Source organism: Macaca mulatta, chromosome 8 (assembly GCF_049350105.2).
Source record: "Macaca mulatta isolate MMU2019108-1 chromosome 8, T2T-MMU8v2.0, whole genome shotgun sequence".
Taxonomy (NCBI): Eukaryota; Metazoa; Chordata; class Mammalia; order Primates; family Cercopithecidae; genus Macaca; species Macaca mulatta.
The window spans coordinates 89,113,452-89,139,024 of record NC_133413.1 but is presented as its reverse complement, the minus strand read 5'-3'; the positions used below and the strand labels follow the sequence as shown (position 1 = coordinate 89,139,024).

The 25,573-nt window shown below is 34.7% G+C and overlaps 1 protein-coding gene across 4 annotated transcripts in view; it reads right to left on the bottom strand.

Moving 5' to 3' along the window:
• PKIA (cAMP-dependent protein kinase inhibitor alpha) overlaps window positions 1-25,573 on the bottom strand; it is an 89,083-nt gene that overhangs the window by 12,419 nt on the left and 51,091 nt on the right. For 2 of the 4 annotated variants that reach the window (XM_077942364.1, NM_001193422.1), the window contains 1 exon segment: window positions 19,538-19,666. The gene's annotated coding sequence lies outside the window, so the exon portion shown is untranslated. 4 annotated transcript variants of the gene reach the window in all.

Genomic DNA, 25,573 nt, shown 5'->3' with positions numbered 1-25,573 from the left:
AAAAAAAGCCAGATAAATGTCAGCAGCAGATGGAAGTGTAATAGACCAGCAAGTAGCACATATTCTGACTTTATAAAAATAATCAGGAAAAAATCTGGAAAACTTATTAAAAGTAGACTTTGACTCTTTACTAGAGTTTCCTGTCTATGTTGCTATAATTGGAATTTTCTAGACATAACCAAATGATAGTATTGAATACAGACAAGGTAATATGGTGTTACTCTTTTGTATCCAGTTATACCAAAGATGCAATTATACTAATATTCGGCCCTATGGGATAGGGAAAAGAGGGAAATAGACACTTTATTATTTAAATACTGAACTATTTAAAGTTGTATTAAATTTTAAAGCATAAATCTCTAAAACCTGACATCTAAAAATTCAATCAAAATCTATGAATTAGAAATAAGCTTGCTCTTTCTTTTCCCCATTCTTAAAACAGCCTCACTCTCTTACTCTTTAGCAACAGAAGCAATATTGCTGCTCTACAAATTCTTTATATAATGGATTTCAAAACTGAGACTCATGATCTGTGTTTTCCTTTTTTATGCTATCTTTTTAAAATTCCATACACACAAATTTTTTGAGTGAATAAAGCAAAAGGTATTACTATAGTAGAATTTATAGATTTAGATAGATTTCAAGAGGCTATGAAAAGCATGTACTTACGTCTCCTACGTTAAACAAACTGAAGTGTTCCACATCGATGGATTCTAGAAGTTGGGACTATGATGTTGCTAAAATGATTTTTATAGTGACATTGAGTCATGAGCCAAATGGTGACTGGATAACATGCTAATTTTACTCCTGTAAATGGGACACATGAAATGAGACTCACAGACTTGGAGGAAAGAATGGAGAGAATGTCATTAGCATGCACTGAAGACTTCTCTTTAATCTGAATACTATGATTTAAGTAAGAAAGAAAAAAAAAGAAAGAAAATTCTCCTTATTCCACTGTTACAAAATGCTATTATACAACTTCTCAACTTTGACTTTGTGAAATCATGGGAAGCATGTTTAAAGCCCTTGAGCAGTTTACTACATGTTTAATGCTTGGTCTACATTAGTATTTCTGAATTGTTTTGGTCTCAGATATCTATTACATGCTCAAAAATTATGAAGAACTCCACTTAGCTTTCATTTGCCAGGGATAAATCTACCAATATTTAACATATCGGAAATTAGAAAAATTGAAAAAATTAAATAATTACTAATTCACCTCAAATACTATTAATAAACCCATTACACTTTATATAAATATTTAATGACAATAAAATATATTCTCCAAAGCAAAAAAATAAATAAATAGTGACAAGCGTGGCATTGATTTACATTTGTAACTCTCTGGCTTAATTTTGCAAATGTCTGGTTTAATAAAAGACATCTGGCTTCTCATATTTGCTTCTGCATTCAGACTCTCTTAATATGTTGTTTTAGTTGAAGTATGTAAGAGAATCTGGCTTAACAGAGATATTATTATTTTAGCTGGAAAAGTGAGGAGAATTTTAATAGCTTTTTCAGATAATTGTGGCTTTTCTTCAATGTGGAATCTAAAGTCATATGAATATGCTTTCCATACTCTGCCTTTAGAAAGTTCCCATTGTCTTTCTTGCAGTTTGAAATGGTCTTTTGTCCACACATTTTTTCCTTTTTTTTTTTTACACTATCAGACATTGGTCATCTGGAAAATATTGGTACACTGGGTTATGTAAATTTCCCAAATGGTAGCACATTTAATTATACAATATCACATTTGTTAGCAATACCACCTATCTCATCTGAAAAGTCTTTAAGAACTGGGAAACTGACAAATTCACAGGGGCAGATAAGAAGTTTTCCAAAATTATAACTTTTGTTTGAAAGTTCAGATTTTTTTCACTGGCAAAAGATACTGTTAGATTTTGCTTTCCTAGAAGTGACAAGGTCACTTTGTTCATTTTCAAGAAAATCTCTGCCAAATGTCCAAGTTTGTACAACTGCAGTTTGCCTGTCACTTCTTTCAAGTAAAAATGGTGATCCAAGAAAATAGTGTCTAGCTCAGCTCTCAACCCACAGTTGCACAAGGTGCTTTACTTGTGATAACCATGTGTTTGATACACAACAGAAGTACTTCATGAGATGTCCCATTTCATCACACGAATATTAAAAAGATGTGTACTCAAAGGTCGAGATTCAAGAAAATGATTTTTTTTTTTTTTTACTGCTGCATCAAGTACATTCTTAGGTAAGCCTGGCACTAAAAAAAATACTAGTTGTGAGTGTGTAGGGGTGCAGAATACATAGATCACTAGGAAAGTTTGGTGCCGCTGACTTGCTTAGTGCAAAAGTGCCAGCAGTTCCCTGCCCACCCCCGCCTTGCTTTTGCATAATTCCTGCAAATGTCAGCCTTTCCCCCCCTCCCCGAATGGCAACATTACTTCATTTCTCCTCTCAAACTTTCTTTAGATCAGACTCAAATACTTTTTCCCCCTACAATGTTTAACACATAAAAACTTTAAAATGAGAAACTTCACTTGTAAATGTTTAAAATGTTAGAAGTATTATCTTTCTTTAGAAAATATTTTTATAATTGGGCAATGAGTGACCTCAAAGCTACTCATAAATCCTTATACTAATTTCTGGTTTACCCCTATACTATCCCTAATAAAAACAATTTTTTTTTCTATGCTCTTTAAATTTTATTTGTATCTTGCTTTCTTACTCCCCATAGCAAATCTTACCTAATAACTTTGTGGAGACCAAGGTCATCAATCATCTTCAATCCTCTTTCTTTATTGTCACATTTAAAGTCATCCATCTCTTTATTCAAGAGTCCTTTTGCCCACCATTATTAATACCTGACTGGTGCTCTTGATTCTATCTTCGCCTCCATTATCATTCCTTCAATTCTGCCTCTTGCTTCTGGAGTCACGATTTTACTTCAGCTACTTCTTTAACATCTTTCAAATTGCTTACATTTTCCCTGTTATAAAATCTTCTATCTTTTAACTCTGTATTTTTTTCTCTTTCTTTCTTTTTTTTCTCTTTCTTTTTGAGACAGGGTCTCGCTTTGTTGCCCAGGTTGGAGTGCAATGGAACAATCAATCCTGTATGTTCTTTAAGACATTCATCTCTTTTTATTTCATTTACTCCCATATAGGAAAAGAGGTAGATACTAGTTTTCCCTGCTTCCTCTACACTGCTTTATTTTTAATTCCCCTTGTAATTTTATACATATATCTAAGGAGAACTGTTTTCCCAGGAACTATCACTACAGATTATTCACCAAATGCAAGTCTTTTCACAATAGTCATTCATATCAAATTGTATATAGCATTTTACATGGCAGTTTTTTTGTTGTTCTTTTTGTTGTTGTTGTTGTTGCAATTTTGCTCTTGTTGCCCAGGCTGGAGTGCCGTGGCACAATCTTGGCTCACCGCTACCTCTGTCTCCCGGGTTCAAGAGAGTCTCCTGCCTCAGCCTCCTGAGTAGCTTGGATTACAGGCATGCACCACCATGCCCAACTAATTTTGTTTTTTTAGTAGAGATGAGGTTGCTCCATGTTGGTCAGGCTGGCCTCGAACTCCCGACCTCAGGTGATCCACCCACCTCGGCCTTCCAAAGTGTTGGGATTACCTGTGTGAGCCACCGCACCTGGTCTTTTTTTTCTTTTTGAAATGTTCTTCTCTCTTGGCTGCCGTAGTTACTGTAGTCTTTTGGCTGCTTTATAATCTTCCTGTACTTCTTGCTTTTCCCACTACTTATCTCTTAAAATAAATCTTTATTCTCCTTTTTGTTTTTTATGCTCTTTCTGGTAATCCCATTTACCCTAATAACCTTAACTGCCACCTGTGAATTGATGCTACTCAAATCTATAATTCTGGGACCTGATATTTTTTTAAAGCTTCACTAGAGAATTTCTACTGACTGTTAAATACTCCACTATGGATGTCTTTAAAAATCTCAAATTCAGTATATTCAAAATGGGATCTCTTGCTTTCCTCATCTCCACCTCTGCTCACAAAACTGTTCATTCTTTCTATTATTTTGTTAATATCTCCACTTTTTTCTCAGGTATCAATAATAGAAATCTCAGAATTGTATTCAATTACTCCCTCTCACTAATTCTTCACATCCATTAATTTCTCAAAACTCACTAGTTAATTCCATCTATTCAATCTCTCTTAAATATTCTTCATTCCATTCTTCTGGCAACAACCTTCATCATCTCTTTCTTGACTGTTGCAACTGTAGTCTAACAACTCAACTTATCTAAATCTCTTCTCCAATTTACCCTTTAAAGGGTCAGCAGAATTAACTTTATAAAACATAAATAGTGCTCAAAAATCTTCAGTTGTTCCTAGGAACCCACAAAACATAGTTCAATTTTTTGATGGCCCTTAAGAGTTTGAAGCCAATCTACTTTACTAGCCTCGTTTCTCACAGTATCCCTTCTGTTCATAATAAGGTCCAATCACAGCAGCACATGTAATACTCTTGGTATTCTCCTGTTGGTCTTCTCAACCTTTTTCATCTTTCCAGTTACACTCTTTCTCCATCTCCAGGTAGAATAAATAACTTTGTTATTGTGTTGATTTAATTCTGTCTTATATGAGAATTTATTATTTTCACGTTGACCTCTTTATATTATATTTCTGGGTCTTTGATTTTCAAATCCACTGCAACATATGGCACAGAGTTTTGTATTTTGCTCCTAAATCCACAAAACGTATTGTGTAGATTGTTCTTGATTATCTTACTCAAGATCCTCCTTGTGTAAGTAACTTGATCGAGGTCATACAGTTGTTCATAGTAAAACTAGGCTAAGAGAGCTTGTGTCCTTATTCTTACCCAGTTCATTTTCCTGTCTAATAAAATATTTTTTATAAACTTAAGAAGATAAATGCAATTATGATCTCTAGCACTTTCTTTTCTTATATTCACAATGATAACAAAATAGTTTTTAAAATAACAGCAATAGAAAGCACCTAGAGTCCCGAGTAATCTAACCTATTTTCACTTTGTTGATGGCTCCCTCTTTTAAGTTTTTCATCAAATATATAAGATGAAAGTAGCAAATTAAAGCATAGAATAATTTGTTCTGTTCTCTTGTTACGGCTTTTTATATCATTTATTCATTTATTTAATATTTCAAAGGGATTATAAATCATTTATCTGCTAATCTTTGCAATACCCCTGCTGAGACAGTCAATTAGCTGCAGAAGTACTGCTGGTTGGCAAGTGACAAGTAATATTACTTGCACATTACAAAAGAAGAAACAAAAGCAGCAAGAGGTTAATCGACTTGACCAATGTCTTACCCAGTCAGCGGCAGTACTGACGTCAGAAAGGGGAGCAGGGTTTATTCATATCAAAATCGCAAACGCATTAAGGGCCTGGGGCTGGTGGTGTTCTTTGTTATATAACACTTGCCAAATTATTTATTTTGTCTTTTCCTTGACTGGCTCTGTAAGAGTCCAAGGAAGAAAGATACTTTTAAAATCTGTAACCTCTCATTTATCTATGAGTTTTCCTCCTATGTTAAATAAATATTTAGATTTTCAAAGGATTTTAGAACACTGACACAGTTCTCAAAATAACTTATATTAACTTTTCATCTTTAAAATCACAAAAAGGATCTAGTCAAGTTCAGTAATATTTTCTGGTCTGTTCCAAGATATAATACTGACCATAAGAATAACAAAACTGCTACGATTTAATAGTGCCCTATGAATAATAGCAATAACAAAAATAAATATCACATATGTGCCAGATATCACACTCTTTGTATATGGAGTATATAACTTAAATTTCTTAAGAACTCTCTCAAAATAGTATTCTCATTATTTCACTTTTAAAGATTAAATAATAAAGGTTTAGAAATCTTAAGTCATGAAACTAGTAGGTGATTCAACCATTTACAGTTACCATTTTCCAATATTTGCATTGGGGTATAAACTTACTTCATTTTCTGTTAATGGTTTGCCATCAATATTACTTTTTAAATATGTAAGTAGTTTACATTATGTTTTGAAGTATTACTCCATAGGGTGACAGTCTATTGATATCTCAACAGTATCTGGGTTTTGAATATTATGATCTGCTATGCAGAGTATTAATGACACCACCATCTTTTTCTTGATTTCTGTATTTGTTCTACAAAGACTTCCTATTCCATCTCCCACAAATCTGGTTTAATTATCCAGATGATGGTCCTCATATTCAGTTGCCTCACTGTCAGGGCTGTTTTGCCTTATGATAGTAAAAGCACACTCTCTTGAGAAGACCTAGAAAAATATTGACACCTAAAAAAAGGCTTCCAAAGTACTTTTTAAAATGCAAAATTGAGATTAAAAGTATGTTTATTTAATATTATCAGCACTAATATTACAACTCATAAAATGCATCTCCTACTTAGTTATGTAATAAATTATATTAAATATGTGATTTGGTACATTTTAATATATTTGATAAAATGTAGTATGGAGCTTCCAAAAGTGCAATTGCCCAGGATGGGGGAAAGCTCAAAAATGACCCTGCTCATAATGAACTAGAAGTGACTTCGATTGGCAGGTTGAGGCAGAGACGCTAGGCCATGAGAATAAGAGAGCAGGGGTACAGTGGAGAAGACTGCCTGGTGAAATAGGAGAGTCAGAAATTAGTGATTTATTGAATGGGAAGCATGAAGGTAGGGGATTCTAGGTTGACAATTTTAGAATTGCGTCTAGATTTCTAACTTGGATAAATGAGAGGCCAGTGCTGTTTAGTGAAGGCAAAAGGAACAGCAACATGGAAAGTCTAAGAATGCCATTTTAATATGTCACAATGCTATATTTAAGTTAAACTCGGTGATCTTTTCTGAATGAATGACAATGCATTAATTAAAAACACATATTTCATACACATGTTAATATCTGCTATTCTGCAAGCACTTTCTGTAGTGTCTAAATATCTACTACAACTGAAAAAGTGCTTAAACACTTCAATATGCCTCTTTTCAGCCAAAAAGAAAAACAGTTGCCATGACCATGTTTCAACATATTTTAAATCTACACATAATCACTGCCAATTTATAATATCTTCTCTGCAGATGCTAATTTCCTATATAGCATTTTTTGCAAATGTAATTGTTCAGTATCATAATTAATGTTTTTCATTGCTATTACCTGTCTGAATGTTGTTAGAATTTTTTGTTAATCTTTTTATTAATGGAATGCTTTTCAGTAAAATGTGTAATCCTCTTTTTCTCTGACACTGTTATAAGTTATTTCAAAGATTTTCCATACACTTGTTTTAAATATAATTTTCAAATTTTTCAGGCTATTTTAAGTCAGTAGAATAGGCTCTAGAGAAAAGAAAATACTGAAGAACAGAAATGTGATTTAAATGTAAGTGTAAATAAGAAAGTATTCATTTGGCTAATGAGAAATATACCCATGTATATAAAATATATAATGAATATAGCAATCAATAGACAGTTCAAAATGAGATTATCCACTGAACTATTTTTAAATATTAGTGAAAAGATGTGATCAAATCACAATATTAACAAAATAAAAAAATTTATAAGGTAACAAGATAAACAATATGTGTATTTATTTTGGCCAAGAGAGAAGTTGTTATCTGGAAAAATCATGACACGTTGTATATTATCAAAGTTGCAATCAATATGAGCAGCTCTACTATTGACTCTATTATCAAGACTAGAAATTGTTATTATGACTCTATTCCATTACCAGGAATGTTCAAGAAACTATTTAAAATGGTAAACATTAATTTTAACAAATAAATACCAATCCATCTGATGAAGAGGTTTCTGTGAACTGATACATTAAAGGATCTCAAAATCTTTCCTTTGACTACAATACAAACTACTTGAGATTTATATTTTCTAGTTTGCACTCTAAATTTTAGGAAAGTGTTTTATGAACAATTCAGGGCACAAAGTAAATACTTAAAAATAAAAATGCTTGAATTCATTACCTTGTGGTACAAATTAGAATGTCTTTCATATTTACATAACTATAAGACTTTTTATTTCAGCATTATGCATTAACAATGTTTGTGTCTAATTCCCATAATATTTTGTGTCAACCAAACTCATTTGAGTGATAATTAGAAGATCTGGTGCTTATCTTCTAGGCTTTAATCATTGCATGTTACTTCTTTAATTCACACCAACTTTTAATATCTTATAACACAACCAAAGACACTATAAACACATAGAATAAGCACTATGCAAATAACTCAGGATAAAACAGTTTTCAGATGTGAAATTATAGCCTTGCTTGGCTATACTTCCAACTAAGTGCTTCATCTGAATAGAGGTGTTCAACCCAGCTGCATATATAAGTCACCTAGGGTGACTTTTAAACTTACCAATTGCTGGCCCCACTATCAAATCTGATTATTATCTGCATGAAAATAATTGTTTTTCAACTGAGCTTTATTTTATTGGTTGCAAAGGCAGCACACACACACACACACACACACACACACACACACACACACACTCTCACTCTTCCTAGTACTTTTAGAAATTATAGAACAGGGTTAAGCATAACTATTGAGTTTAAATGCTACTTAACAACATGTTAAAATGCAAATGAGTATTAAAAATAAGCTGTTTTACATATATATTTCAAGTCTTATAGAAATCCTTAGGAAATTAATATGAAATGGGAAAACACAAAAATCTTGTTGCTTTCTGTATTCCCTCGCCTGTGGCAATGCAAACAACAGAAATCACTCTGGGACTTCAATTAACCCATTGATGCCGGAGGTTGCAAATTTCTTTTGTGAAAAGTCAGACTTTGGTGACGACCTTGAGCAGTGGGATGTAAATGACTCCCACAAGTTTAGCGTTCCAATAATGGAACACTAGGCATAAATAGGTTAAGGAAGGCTAGAATAGATTAGGTCCAGCCAACATTGTCTCTCTCTGCCATCTCCCTCTAAGGTATGACAACTCCAGTCCCCAACTTATTGTCTCCAACTATAATCTCCTCTACTAAAATGTGTTTTTATACTTAACGTTATACAGTAATTCACCTGTAAGTGCAAATGCAAGCAGAGTCATTTAAAGAAGAAAGGAAAATGTTCTCACAAATTTTTAACACAGAAACAGCATTTCAAGAGTGAGTTACAAAAAAGTAAAATTGAAAAATATTTCTCACAGCTAATACTTGCAGGTAATACTATCATCCTTCTCACAAAAGCAAGACGGATGAGGCATAGAAGGAACGTGGTGTTGAGGGCAATGAAAATAAGCAGTTACTGCAACCTGTTACAAGCGGCATTCAATTGATTAGAAGACAGGGGATTCAATGCCATAATTTTTACAGTACTTGCTTGCCATCTGATGCTGGGAAAAATATTAATTTCTCTGCACTTCAGTTTTCATGCCTCCAAAATGTGGATTCTCAAACTAAAGAAATATTTCAAAACTTGTTGAGGTCTAAAAATTGCTGACCTTAGTGTCTGTGTGCCCTTCATAAAGGGCAAGTTTTCATGAAGTGTGGTATTCTTCTAAAAGGCCTTTGAAGTAAGAAAAAGCTATATTTAGAAAGCCCATTCAGTGTCCCTGGGTGTTCTCATGTCTTGCTGCTATTTATAACCAGGTATAGGCCAATAGGACAGCAGCTTTGCTTTAACTAATAAGTGCCCAGGATTCTGAGAGTTAAAGACAAGTTTTTCATTTTTCTAAGTGTGGATTTAAGAAATCATTGAATACAGGAATTTTTTAAAATTTGTTTGCTGAATTGCCCAGTTGTTACCTGGCCTGACATGGATGATTTAAAAGGTCGCATTTCTGTTTGGACATATAGTTGTTACCCTGCTGTTTTACTATCGCCCTCTTACAGGGTAAACATGTTCAACTGTTTTGAGTTTGTGAGTGTGAATGCTTCTTATGGTTTGTTTTTTTTATGAATTTCATGCCCATTTATTCCAATTTGAATGCAGGTAGAAATATATAAAATTCTTGAAGAACTTATTTTCATTCTTATGAATCTTACTGATTTTATTGTAATACAGAGAACTTTACTAATTTTATAGATATTTGTAGAGTAAAAAACATTGACACAGTTTGGCTTTGTGTCCCCACCCAAATCACATCTTGAATTGTGATCCCATAATCCTCACGTGTTGTGGGAGGGACCAAGAGGGAGGTAACTGAATTGTGGGGGTGGTTCCCCCCATGCTGTTCTTGTAATGGTGAGTACTCACAAGATCTGATGGGTTGAAAAGTGTTGGGCATTTCCCCTGCTTGCACTCATTCTCTCTCCTGCCACCCTGTGAAGAGGTGCCTTCCACCATGATTTTAAGTTTCCCGAGGCCTCCCCAGCAATGTGAAACTGTGACTCAATTAAACCCCTTTCCTTCATAAATTACCCAGTCCTGGGTATGTCCTTATAGCAGTGTGAGAATGGACTAATACAAACATCATTAGGAAAAAAATCCCAAAGCCTCAAAAAGAAAGAAAGAAAGAAAAAAAGAAAGGAAGAAAGAGAGAGAAAGAGAAAGAAAGAAAGAAAGAAAGAAAGAAAGAAAGAAAGAAAGAAAGAAAGAAAGATTGATTTCTGGAATTACATGGTATTAGCAAGAGAGATTAGTACCAGTAGACTAGAATGACTAGCACTGTAAACAGCTTTTAACTATACTAGCTGCCTGAAGAAAGATTATCTGACTCAGGGATGACTTGTCTTTTGTTCATAATTTTTTAAATACAATCTCACACAGAAACGTTGAAATGACAGTAAAAAATACAGTAAAAATGGCTTATTTCTGAAGCCATTTGAGAGTAAGCTGTCAACCCCAAACACTTCCTACAAACATATCCAACTATTAACAAGAAAATCTGACAATTAACACTGATACATTACTATAGTACTGTCTAAACCTCAGACTTGTTGAAATTTTGTCAATTATCCCAATAATGCCCTCAATAACAAAAGGATTCGCCTGAAATCACGTTTCATTGAGTTGTCCTCTCTTAATTTCTTTTATCTGGTAATTTTTCTTGGATTTCCTTTGAAATTCATACCCTTAAACCCTTTAAAGATACAGACTAGTTATTTTGTAGGATTTAGCTGTTTGTGTTTGTCTCATGATTAGATTCAGAAGATGAGTTCTTTGGCAGGAAAGTCAGTGAAGCTCTATTCTCACCACATTCTATCAATAGACAACTTGGGCAAACCTTTAATTTGTACCCTTATTGGGATACTAATTTTACTCATTTGATTAAAAGGTGCCAGTCCTCTCCACTGTAAAGTTATTTATTTCTTTTTTAATATTAATACATTTTGTGGCAAGATACTTTGTGCTTATGTAAATATCCTATTTCTCACCAAACATAATGTATTCAATTTATTTATATTGATATAAACTCACTGACCATTTTATTAAATTAACTATAATGAGTTTCTATTATTGCTTATTTTGACGCTCAGACTGTTTAAGATTTGCCCAGGGGAAATTCCTTCAATTTGGCCAATGTGTCCTTTGACATCTCTCCATCATTCTTTGATATGTTTCTTAATTCTTGGAACAGTATGTTCTAGGGTCATCTTATGCTTTCTCTGCTCTGAATCAGACATTTCTCCAGAAAGCTCCGGTTCCTTCAATAGGAGAATTGTATATAGACACCAAGATCTGGACACTAGGTGTGCTCATTGCTATTGGGGAATAGCTGCCCCAGGCCTTTGCAATAGACTGAGCTATGGGATTTATGTGTATATAGACATACATACATACATGTGAAAACACCTTCATCTACATTATAGTCACACACATATATACTTTACATCTATATTTAATTCTATATTTGCTATACATATTGAAAACCAGCACTTTCATTCCCCCATTTTCATCCACCACCAGAGTTCATTCTAGCTTTTGCCTATATTATACTTTAACTTCCTCCTCAGACAATGAGAAATACTGATTACCTTCGTTTTTAATATTCTCACTTACTAGATCAGTCTCCCTGTATTTTAACAAATTATTGTTGCTACCACTTTTTTACCCCATACAACATTCTCCCCACCTAGCACAGACTATAACTATCTGTATTGAGTGGTTGCTGTGGCCACTCCCCCATGTAGATGCCCCTCTCCCTCCAATAACTTTCAATATCTCACACTAGGCTTCTCCATGCAGACACCCTCCTTCTACTTCTTGGGCTTTAATAGCCAATGCCCAACCATTGCAATCCCCTGTATACCCACCCTGCCCATGGTGTCAAAGGCTTACTAGGCCTCATCGAATGGCTTTTGGACTAAATTGTTTAAGAAGGGAAAGGACAAGGAAGAGGATGAGGAAAGGAAAGTGGTAAAGAATGGAGAAAAACAATATTTTTTCCTAAAAATACTACAAGTGGTTCTTTAGGAAGTTATAAAGACAATATGCAGTATCAGCTAAATAATTAAGCCTAGATTACATATTCTTTACATATCTATATCTATATGCTCTGTATCTTTATAATGATGACATATGTATGCATCATTTATAGCAATAAAATATGTGACAAAATTTATAATATTTATCTAAATATTTTAATACCTCACAACTTAAAAAATTATATAGCACAATTCAATGATTAACAGTTCATGTCTGTGAATGGATTTTTAAGTCTCCATGCCAAGAGTGCTTGGGATAGTATCTGTAGTGGTCTTTATTGGATTCTCTTCATCTTTGGCCACTCAGGATTCATATAATGTGCTGGTCAATTGCATACCATTGGTGCTCTGCACCAGCCCATGTTTATCTGAACAAATATACCAGCTTGGTATTTCTCAAAGGGTTGTCTGTAAAACCATATGCAGCAGAATCACCTGAAGACCTTGTCAAAAGGCAGGTCCCCAGGCCTTCTTGATTTCCTGTTCAGAATCTTTATGGGTGGAAATGGTTGTCTGGAACTCACCTCGGGTGATTCTCATGCATTAAATATTGGTGTAACTCACATGTCTACAATTCCTCAGATTTCTGTCTTTAAAATACACACTTTCACTCTATCATTTTTGTATTTGTTATTCAATAAACTTGCTCATGGCTAAATGTGTAAATACCCTCCAAAGTAAAATGTATCTATCTTTTGCAAAATGTCTCTCACCAAATATCTCCACAAAATGAAATGCAACTATCTTCTGAGATCTTATTTTGAGGAATCTTACAGGTCTTCCAGGTTCAGAAAATAACAAGTGCAAAGGTCCTGATGCTGGAAAAGTCTTTTAGGGAAAAACATTCTAGAGGTGAGTGTGTGAGGGGGAAAGTGGTAAATAAGTTTGGACAGTAAGGCAGAATGAACATTGACTAAGGCCATGTAGGTCAAAGAAGGCAGTTTAATTTTTATTTTAAAAGTGATGGGAGCCGGGGTTTTGGACAGTAATGTTACCGGTTTAAATTTCTTTGGAAGATTATTCTGGCTATTGTACTGGTTATAAACTAGAAGGGCTGTGGCAAGAGGGGAAGGAGGAAGATCCTGTAAGAGACTGCTTGTTGCACTAGGTGAGGCAAGCAATGATGGCTTGCAGTAGGGTGAAGACGGTGAGAGGTAGAGGGATTCAGGATAGATTTTAAAGTTAGAGGTGGAAGAGTTTCTCATGGACTAGATGTAGAAACTGTGGGAAAGTGAAAGTTTAAGGATGAATCCAAAGCTTTTGACTTGAGCAACTGGATGAGTTATGGAGATGGAAACAGTTGGAGTGAAAGTGATAGAAAAAAGTAAACTATGTCATAGTATTTGCTAATTCTGAAGTGTCTGTGATATATAAAGTAGAGATATTTAGTAGGAAATGGAAATTATGAGTCTCAAGTTTGGGTGAGTGGTGAAGGCTAGAGGTATGAATTTGGGAGTCATAGTCATCTGCCTATTGAAGCAATGGCAGAATAAAACTCATGTGCACAGACAGAAAACTGTAGAGGGCCAGGAATGAGTTTTAGGGCACTCTAGCAATAAACACTAAGAAATGGAGGCATCACAAAGGAGACCAGGAAGAAATGTGAAGTGAAAAAGGAAGAAAACTGTGAGAGTATGGTGTTCTAAAAGCCAGTCAAGCAAAGCATTAATGTTGGAAATTATGAGAGCTTATTTTCCAAAGTTTGTTGTATTAATAACTTAAAACTTGATATTCCAAAGAGAGCTTTTAGCAAACAGAAAAAAAAGACTGATTCTTTTTTTTTTTTTCTATTACAAGTGATTGATTGTAACAACATAGGAACTGGAAATGTGAAAAAGGCATCAATAATTTAGGTAGAACATGATTTTAAAGAAAAGTGTTCATTTAACATACAAGTACACAATGTTAAGACATAATATTTTGTCTTTCTATTAACTGCAGCTACAGCATGCTGTAAGTGAAGATGAATGATTACAGTTTAATATCAAATTCAGGGGAAAATATTTGAGTCTTCATAATTTTAAAATAGATTTTAAAACCTTTTTAGGCTTGTGACTTGTCATAAGTGAAACAGAATTTTATAAACGATCATAACAATTTTAGAATCAGAATAAAGTTTACATATAAAATGACTTACTTGAATTCACATGGTTCATTTTTATAGGTGAAGACTAAGACTCGGGTTTTCTGATTACCGAGTATTATTTATTACTTTAACACACTGTCTGGAATATCTTTCAATCATCTATAAGTCATCTATAAAAAGACTAAAAAGGGGCTTATCAGTGATATCTTACTTTTTAAAATAAAATTCTAAGTAATTAGAGGTAGGAGAAATAAGACTCAAGAATATTAAATTGTAAGAAGAGCTTATAAGAGGGGGAAACAGTAAGAGATGCATTTCCACATGGACAGATAGGAGATTTTAGGAGAAAAAAATCAAAACTTTATTTATACATGTTGATACTAGCTTAACGAAACAAAGACAACCATCATGGGACCAGCAGATAATTTTGAATATGTTTGAATATGAAGACTGATACAGATCAATATCCAATTACACTAAAGACCAGATAAGGTCTTCATTCTATTACAGCATATTAGGAATAAGGATACCTCTTGATACTTTGCTATGTGCCATTTTGGGACAATGAACCTCACTATAAAGTGAACATTTATGTCAAGAAGTAGTTTAGGATATAAATTGTAGTCGTATAGGTTACTTTGAAAAGTTAGGAATAACTAACTTTCCTTTATCCTTTTTTTTTTTTTTTTTTTTTTACATTTTGGTTAACTTTTTAAACTTTTATTTTAGGTTCAGTGGTACACGTGCAGGTTGTTATATAGGTAAACTCATGTCACAGGGGTTTGTTTCATAGATTATTTTGCCACCCAGGTACTAAGCCTAGTACCCAATAGTTATCTTTTCTGCTCCTCCCCCTCCTTCCACGCTCTACCCTCAAAAGGCCCCAGTGTCTATTGTTCCCTTCTTTGTGTTCAGGAATTCTCATCATTTAGCTTCCACTTATAAGTGAGAACATATGGTATTTGGTTTTCTCCTTTTGAATTAGTCTGCTAAGGATGATGGCCTCCAGCTCCATCCATGTCCCCACAAAAGACATTATCTCATTCTTTTTTATGCCTACATAGTATTCCATGGTGTATATGTACCGTATTTTCTTTGTCCAGTCTATCATTGATGGGCGGTTAGGTTGATTCCATGTTTTTGCTATTGTGAATGGTGCTGCAAAGAACATTTGCATGCACGTGTCTTTATAATAGAATGATTTATATTCCACTAGGTACATAACCAGTAATGTGATTGCTGAGTCTAATGGTAGTTAACTTTTCTTTTTAATGCCAGAATAACTGTTACATAGAATATCTCACTACGCCACTGTCAAAGACAAAATCCTGGGACAGTAGAGGTCCATTATCTAACCATCTAAAGCTGCACAGTTCACTCATTAGCCACATGTGGCTTCTGAACCCTTAAAAGGTAGCCTAGTTTGACCCAGGTACTGAAATTTTAATTTAATTTAATTTACATTTATTTTTTCAAAAACACACAAAGCTAATGGACACAGTGTTAGACAGCACTGAGAACATTCCCATTATCACAGAAACTTCTATGGAACAGAGCTGACCTCAACATTTAAAACCTTTTTACATTTATTCTTCTTTGTTAAGAAAATTGACTCTTATTAACAGGTAACATTAGCATGATGGTAGATATAAGCTGAAACTCCAAAAACCTATTTAACTTGATAACAATGAGAAATAAGTATGAAAAGATAAATAGAAAATGGAAAGAAGATATTCTTCACAATTTTCCAGAATAGGAAACATAGTGACTATTAAACAGATGAAAAGATTTTCAACCTATTGGTAATTAAAGAAATGCAAACTAAAACTATTAGAGACTGAATTATGTTCCCCAGATATTCATATGTTGAAGCCTCAGTCCTCAGTTGACCGCATTTGGAGATAGGCTCTTTAAAGAAGTCATTTAGGTTAAATAAGGTCTTAAGCGTGAGGCTCTAATCCAATATGACTGGATTCCTTGTAAGACGAAAAAGACTCCAGGGATGCGTGCAAACAGGGAAAAAGCCACGCAATGACATGGCAGGAAGGCAGTAGTCTCCAAGTAAAGGAGAGAGGCCTCAGGAGAAACTAAACCTGTCGACACCTTTCTGGACTTCTAACCTCCAGACCTGTGTAAAAATACAGTCTGTTATTGAATCCACAGACTCTGTGGTATTTTGTTATGGAAGCCCTAGCAAACCAGCACAAAGATCAATTGAGGTTTTATGCTAACTAGATTGGCTGATCTAACTGGTGAGGCTGTAGGACTGCAACTTCATTCAGTAACTTTGAAAAACATTTTGGCATTATCTTTTAAAGCTGAATATTCAAATTCCCAATTACCCAGCAGTTCTAATCTTAGTTACACATGTTAAGATAAATCTTGCACGTGTGTAACAAGAGACATTCAAATAGATGCTCATAAAATATTGTTAATAATAGATCCAAAACCACTCAAATAACATCAACAGGATAATATACACATTTTTTACATTTATACAACATAGTATTATACAGTGGTAACAACGAATAAATACTAGCTAAAACAAAATAGGTATACCTTAGAAACATAATAATGTTGAGTGAAAAAAAGCAAAGTTACATAAAGTATGATGCCAATTTTATAAAACACAAAACATACCATACTTAGTAAAAAATACATAAAAATTAAATGAATGTTAATATAAAACCAAGAGCAGAATTACGCTATTTATGACAGAAAAAAAAAAAAAAAAAAAAAAAAGAAAGAAAGAACCAGAGAAAAGCACAAAGAAAGATTCAGCAGTGTTGATTCTAGTTCTCAGTTTTGGTGGTGTGTTTGCAAGAGTTGGTTTTTATTACATTTCATAACTTACATGTAACAGATCTGCATGCATTACTTTGCATGTATCAAATACTATATAATAATGGTTTTAAAATAAAAATTTCCTGGTCACCGAAGATAACCCTTAGACATTAATTGTAGAGATGGAGATCTAATCCAAAACCACAGATATATTTATTTATGAATATTTTGTACTCAGAGACCTTTCAGCTGAGAAAAGAAATTCTTCCTTTCTCACATGAGAACTTTATGCTACCTAATGAAGCGCCCTACTTTGGGGCAATTTTCTGTCTTTATTTAAGTGATACTAGTCTTTCAGCTGTGTAGAAATTTTAAAAACAACTGATAGCGACTTCTGTTCCCAAGAGAATGCAGGAAAAGAATAAGGTGTGGGAGGCAATTTCATAGCTCACTGATAAGTACATACGAAGACAAAAATGGTACATAGTTAATGCTCCATCTAACAATACAGAATTGTTATTAGTAAGTATATCTGAATATCATAATTAATAAAAGAATAAAATAATCAAATATGAGTAAATGTCCTCTAATTTTGAAACGAGTTTCAGGGTGCTATTTTAGATCACTAGTTCACTTTCACACCTGGGAGAGTGTGTGTGAGTGTTTTGGTTTTGTGGTAACTGGATTATGCTAAATTTTACATTTCCTTCTTTAATGAAATGGATTTTGTTCTCTCTTGGAAATGCAGGAGATAGCAACAGCAGAATGTAGAGAAATAGCTGCTGCAGCTGTACTACCCATGGAAAAGTATACATAACAATTTTAGCAGCTAGTGATTCTGAAATTGCCCTTAACTGTGTCATTATAAAAATGCTTTAACAAATATGTTTTACAGTGGGTGACTATAGCAAATAACAATGTATTGTACATTTCAAGATAGCTAGAAGAGAAGATTCTGAATGTTATCCCCACAAAGAAATAATAAATGCTTAAAATGATGCATATGCCAATTATCCTGATGTGATCATTATACAATGTATACATGCATTAAACATCACACTATACCCCATAAATATGTACAATTACTATATCAGTTATAAATTTGAAAAAAAGAAGTTTCCAAGTAATATAGTTAAGAAATTTATCTGATGGATTTTCTCCCCAAGGCCAAATCATTGAATAGTAAATCTAATGAAGGTACTATGCCTAAATGTAAAGGATAACACATAAATTATTAAAAAGCAGTCTCAGAACTAGAAAAATGGTCAGCTATATCAGCAGACTTAGATTCAGGCTTTCATGTCACAGATACTTTTGTCATAGATCTTGGCAAATATGTGTTTTGTGTTGGTCTTATAATTGTCCTTAGAATCATGGGGACTTATTCATTCATTCAAAAAGTTTTATGGCCCACATTTTATGTGTTAGTTATAGTGCTGGGTTCTGAGACTACAGAAGCCAACACACAAAGCAATACAAGGACAAACTTTTTTCCTTCATTCATCCACTATTCATTATGTGTCTTCATTTTGAGTACTGACTAGGGAACAAGTGCTGTGCTAAATATATATATATAAGTATATATTAATATAATTGCAAATGAGAAGATGAGCCACTGATTATGATGTTACTGCTGTCTTTTTCTTTTCTTTTCTTAGAATGGGATGTCCTTTTGCCCCAAGTGTTGGTCTTAAATTGCAAATGAAAAGAAAATTCTCAGTGGGATGCTGACATGCATAGATAAATGAAAACAGAGCTCCCCTTTCGCATGCTCCATTCACCTCCCTGCCAACTCTCTATATGCGCTCACTTTGATTGTCCCAAGACCAAGACAAGAAGTGCCCCATAGGAACCAAGACAACTTCCTCACATCGTTCACTAGGACTGTTCCTCTTATAGAACTAAATGCCATCATGACCCATAATTTTCATGACCTTCATAGAGGATCACGGAGACAACCTATGAAAATGATTTGTTTGAAAAGAAAACACTGAAAGGGTTAATCTGCTGCTCCACAGGCCTAACCTCCTGGGATTAAGCCACAGGCATGGAGCTCACTAAGTGTACTTAGTAACAACAAGCTAAAAATAGAAAAAAGCATCCTGCTGTTATTGTATGAGTTTCCCTCCAAGGTTTTGTCTGATAAACATCACAACCACCGAGGGGATTGTGAACAGGTTCCTTGCAGGGTAGGTTAGATACCTATTTTTTCAGACAGTCATACCATAGCCAGTTCTCAGCATACTTCTTTTAAGGTAATTAAATGTTTGAGAATTAGTGTTCCTACCTGATTGGAAACCTTCTTGTCTTCAATTCATTGACTATACTAGATCTCTTTTTTCTCAGAGATGACCTTCAGATTTCTATCAGAAATCGCTTCTTTGGGGAAACCAGGGCTTCTCAGAAAGTCAGGAAACTGAAATGGAGATAGCAAGAGAAAGGGAAATTATCTGTACATATAAGTTTCACTTTTTAAAAATTTTAAGCAAATGTTCAAGCATCCATCTTTTGAACAGTATCATAACTTCAGGAAATTTCATGGTTTACAAGTATGAATTCTCACAAGACACGTGATGCGAGTATATGTTGCATTTTGGGATTTCAAGTCAAGGAGTCTTCAAAAGAGTCCTGGTTAGTCTTTGCTAATTAATTGTGTGTGTGTGTGTGTGTGTGTGTGTGTGTTTGTGTCTGTGTGTAGCTTTTTTGTGATGGGGTGGTTGGGAAAGATCTGTAGAAAGATCTACATCTGTTGACTACTAGTCAGTGATGTAGAGGGCAAAAAAGGAAAGTTTTCTGTCTTTTTTAAAATATTCACTTCCTTTCTTCAGTCTTCATCTAGATTTCTCTTCCATCTTCACTTAGATCTTCAAAAAATTAATTTAACTAAACTTAATTATTCATAAACATTGGAATTTGTTGAAGGATATTTTACAGAGACTTTTAATGTCTGTTCAAGCTTTGCCATCACACACAAAATTGTGTATGTGTAGCTTTTCTTGTGATGAGATGGTGGGAGAGAACAAATCTGTTGACTACTACTTAGAGATTTAGACAGATGGACAGATTTAGAAAGATGGATATTAGGGTAAAGTGAAGCAAATTATGCAATAAGTTCCAACACTGTGATTCTGAAACAATAATAGCAGACTTCTGGGTGACTAAGGAGTAACCTTCTCAAATTATACTCATACCTGTTATAGACCATCTGTTCACAAATTCTATACTATCATTCATCATTTATGGAAAACAAATGACACGATCTCTCATTCTCTCCACTTCTTGGCCATTATCATATACATTTTTTCTATCTTTAATGTCATATTCTTTTCCATCTGTTTGAAAACATTAGGATCTAGGAGAGACAGACCATGAGCCAGCCCTTAGCATCTGTACCAGTGTTGGCCCTGAAAGGAACATTGGGCTATTAAGAGACTACAAGTGATTTGGGATTGTCTGAGACTGATCTCCCTCAGAAGCAGAGCCTGAGAAAAGAATTTGAATTCAAACTATTCCTGGGAAGTGATTAAGGAAACTCAAGAGTAGAGTGGGAATTGAGAATAGAGGCATGAAAGAAAGCCAAGAGAGGCACAGCACTGAACAGATTACTCTTGGGGGGAACTGTTACAAGTCCCTCAGAGGAGTCCTGTGAAACCCTGCAGAACATTCCTCAGGGTTATCCCCACCAGTGGGTGAAAAAGCCGAAGTGTTTATGTTCCAAATCCACTCTGTCATGGATTGAAAGTTTCAACCAGATATGTTATCTCCTGCATACTTCTGGCCTGCCCTAAGGAGATGTTTGCAGGTGATGGCACAATTCTATCAGTATGCACTAGAATGCTGAGTGTAGGGGGAGATATAGGTGGCCTCTGACAGCATCGGATACAGTGGCAGTGGGGTATTAATGGTTATCTTGTAAGTCCAAGTTGATAAACTTTAGTTCCTGGGTTGACAGTTTTCTTTTGAGGTAATTAAGTACTAATGCATTGATAACATGTTCCTCTATTAAATCAAATCAAAGTTCCTAAGTCTCTAATCTCCTGAAAAATTTTGTATCTTTGATACAGTCCTAGGTAAAAAAAAAAAAAAAAAGGAAAAATTAAGATTTCAAGTTGACCATTAATTCATCACTCATTTAACACTCACTGAGCACCTAATGTATACCAAGGATTAAGTTAGACATCAGTGTAACCTTTATTAAAATCATTATCTTACCATCAATGATTTACTTCATTGGGGCATCCAGATAGTACAAACTATTACATAGTGCAATGGAAAAGAGAGAAGAGTGTTAATTCACTCTGTGGACCAATAATAAGTGAGTGTTATTTGCAGGTCTTCCTGTAGAAGGCAGTACTGGAGATGGATGTGTAATGTGAAGTAGAGGTAAATTTTTGAGTCAAAGAGAAGACAAATTCACAGTAGAAAGAAAGAGACGGGTTAAGGAACAGAATAGAAATAAATGCCATATACAACCGTTATAAAGAGTGCTTATAGGGGTGTAAAAAAAGAAGAAAACAGAGAGCATGGTAGCAGCCAGATAAAGAATGGTTTGTGTATGTATGAAAAGGATGTGGAATTTAATTCTAAGGAAGATGGAAAGCCACTGAATGATTTTTAACAGAAAAGTTCAAGTTAGAAGAAGATAGAAAGGTTTACTTGTATAACATGATCAGATGTTTGTTTTAGACAGGTCACTTTGGAAATACTGGGGCTTGATTGTTGGAGAAGGGTAGTTGCTATCCTAGACACAGAAAGATTAGTTAATAGTCCATTAATATAAGCCGAAGAAGAAACTGGATATGAAGTTCGTGCACGGCAGTTCTTTGCTTTCAGTACTGGAGGAATGTTATGCCAATACTTCTGACATCCATAGTTTCAGATCTGAAATCTGCTGTCACTTGAATTGGTGTTTCTCTGCAAGTAATGCATTGTTTCTCTCTGTCTGCTTTCAGACTTTTTTCCTTTCTCTTTACATTTCAGAAGTTCAATTATGATGTGCCTTGGCATGAATATCTTTGTGTCTACCCTATTTGAGTTTTGCTTAGGTTCTTGAATCTGTACGTTTATGTCTTTTGCCAGTTTGGGGAACTGTTCTGTCATTATTTCTTCAGATAATTTTTCCATCTCACTGGCTCTCTGTTTTCATTCTGGGAGTTTGATGATATGGATGTTATTTTTTTATTTCTTGTTCACAGGTTCCTGAGATCCTGCCCACTTCTTCACTAAGCCTATGTTTTCCTCTCTGTTTTTCAGGTTTAGTAAATTCTATTGATCTGATCTTGAGGTCACTGATATTATGCTTTGTCATCTCCACTCTACTCCTGAGCCTGCCCAACAAAGGTTTTTATTTTGGTTATTGTATTTGTCAGCTCTATTTTTTTTTACTTGGTTTTTATTTTATAACAACTATTTTGTTGCTTATACTTTCTATTTTTTCATTTATTTCAAGAAATACATAATTGGTTTTTGAAACATTTATGTGATATCTTATTTAAAATCCCTGTCAGATAATTTCAACAACTGATTTATCTCGGTGTTAGTGTGTGCTGACCATAATTTTTTTTCATTCATTTTGTGATTCCCTGGTTCTTGGTATAATGAGTAGTTTTCAATTGTATTGTGAACATTATGAGTGTTATATGACTCTCGATCTTATTTTAACTTATTATTAATTTTAACAGGAAGTTCCCCTATATCAGGGTGTAGCATGAAAAGTACAAGGGTGGGAACGTACAGGTTCCACTGGGCCCTGCTGATACCACACTGGCAACAGAGGAACGCTGACTCACACGGCCTTACTGCAGACAGGTGAGGTAGAAGTTTAGCTCCATCTTTGGCCTTGCTGACACCTTCCCAAGGAGAATGGGACCACTCATATCACGTTGTTGCCTCCAAATGGGAATGGAGGCTCAGCACCGTAACAGGCCCCCTGAACCATGGCAGAGGGAAATGAAGTATCAACTCTCTTTTTTCACACTACCTTAATTCTATCCTATTGGTGTTAGGTGTATGTAGAGGCTTAGTTCCTCACTGGTCTCCCCTGTCCCAGGTTTTGAAGGAAAGTACAGTGCTTCCTACCCCCAACTTGCAACATCCTGTTGCTGATGGCAAGTAGAGGTGGGGGCTTAGTTCCCCACTGGACCCCATGGCTGTGTGCAGGGAGTCCATTTGTAATTAGCTCTGTCTGGCATGATCTCCTTAAGTCTCCTTCCTGATGGGTGGGGTGGAGGCTCAGCTCTCCACTGAACCACACCAGAGTGCTGCCTGCTTGTGAAGGGCAAGATTAGGGTGGTATGCACAATCAACTCTTTACCTGGTCCCTCTGAAATAAAAGTCATGGGTCATGGGTGTAACCATGACCTATGGTTTCATTAGTGTTTGGCTGGAGAAGTGTACATACTGCCAGAAAGGTTTTCTGTTGTTGGAAATCTATTTTCTCATACTTTGGCTAAGAAGCACAGAGTTTTCTTGGAGCTTTTTTTGTCTGTGTCTATTGGTTATAGATTGGAGGCTCCTGTGGTGCCCTGTCTGAGCTATGTGAGAGGCAATAAGAAAACAGGGAACTAATTGCCATGTCATTTCTTAAGTCAAGAAGTAAGTCTGCCTTCCAATTTTCACTATTCAGTGCCTCCTATGTTTATATATTGTATCCATTTCAGGGTTTTAGTGGTAAATGAAAAGACCTGGGAGAAATGCAGCTACTCCATCTTATCACAACCAGAATTATGGAGGTCTATTAATGTTAAAAACTGCTGCTGGCTATAAATTGAAGTTTGACAATATACACCATGCCCTTTAGGAACTATTCTGCTAGACAAATGGCTTCCCAAGGGTTAACAGAGTTATTACGATTTGATTTTCACACTTGTAGAAGTAAAGTGTTCTGTTGAAGGTGAAATTTATAGATAAGGAAGGCTAGACTGATTCATGAGGTAATAGATTAGGGTTGGAGACATTAATATAAACTCATCTTTAGCTTAATGTACATATGCATAGAAACACACATAAAAAAGTATAGATATGTGTATACACATTGTTAGTATACATACACATATCTCTTCACCCAGTCAGCTAAGACAACCTAGAAAGAATGACACCCCAGTAAAGTAACAATGAGTAAACGTAGCACCCAGATCTTGGTGCTAATACCACTCCCCAGTAAAGGAACTAGAGCTTCCTGGAGAAAGGACCAATTCTAGAACCAGGGCAAGAAATATAAAAGATGGAAATAGACCTTCTTGTAGTGTGAGAAATTAAGGAAGTGATTTTTAAAACCCACAATGATTGAGCCATGTCAAAGAAGCCCAGGAACCACTGAAAGAGTTCATAATGGTTAAGATGGAACAATTTGAGCAACAAAATAATGTGGTATATAACCCCAGGTATAAAATTAATGTCCACAGATGCTTACTGGTATAAACAAGTGATTAAATAAATAAATGGCTGTGAGATAGATAAGTCTCCAGTGCAGAAATCTTCCAAATAGCTTATGTAGCTATTCTACCCTAAGGAGGGGGAGCATAACTCTGCTTCTTATTGTTGGCTTAGCATAGTGATTTCCTTCCAGAGTATAATACAGAAAGAGAAAAAAAGAGAAACATTAGAAACCTGATGACCACTACCTCAGCCAGGTGATCAAGGTTGACATCAGCAGTCATAAGTCATGTTTACGAAATGGCCCTTTACCTCTGTGGTCTTCCTTAAAAGCACACTCCCAATCTTGAGAGAAGCATAAGACACATTTTAGCAGTGGGGCATTGTACAAAATACTTGACCAGTATTATCAAAAATTGTCGAAGTCTTCAAAAATAAGGAAAGTATGAGAAATTGTCACAACTAAGGAGCCTAAGGAAACAAGACAACTAAATGTAATACAGTATCCTGATGGAATCCTGGAACACCAATGTGACATGATCAAGTAAAAATCTAGGAATTATGACGAAAGTATGAACTTCAGTTAATGATAATATATCAATATTTGTTCATTAGTTGAAACAAAAGTAACATACTAATATAAGTTGTTAATAATAGAGAAAAATGGGCATAGTATATGTGAGAAATCTCTATACTATCCTTGCCAATTTTCTGAATTAAAAATGTTTTAAAATATAAAGTCTATTTAAAAAGTCAAGTGTTTTCTTGTTTTATGGTTATGTTTCTGCAGTCCCCGATAAATATTTGAGTTTGCTTTACCTCACTGATATTGATGTTGAAGAAAAAAACTAAATAACTCTAAAATGGTTGGTAATTCCAATTCAATAAGCAATAATTCTTGGTAACATGTTTTTGGAAGAACTCACTGAGTAAATCAAAGCAGACTGTC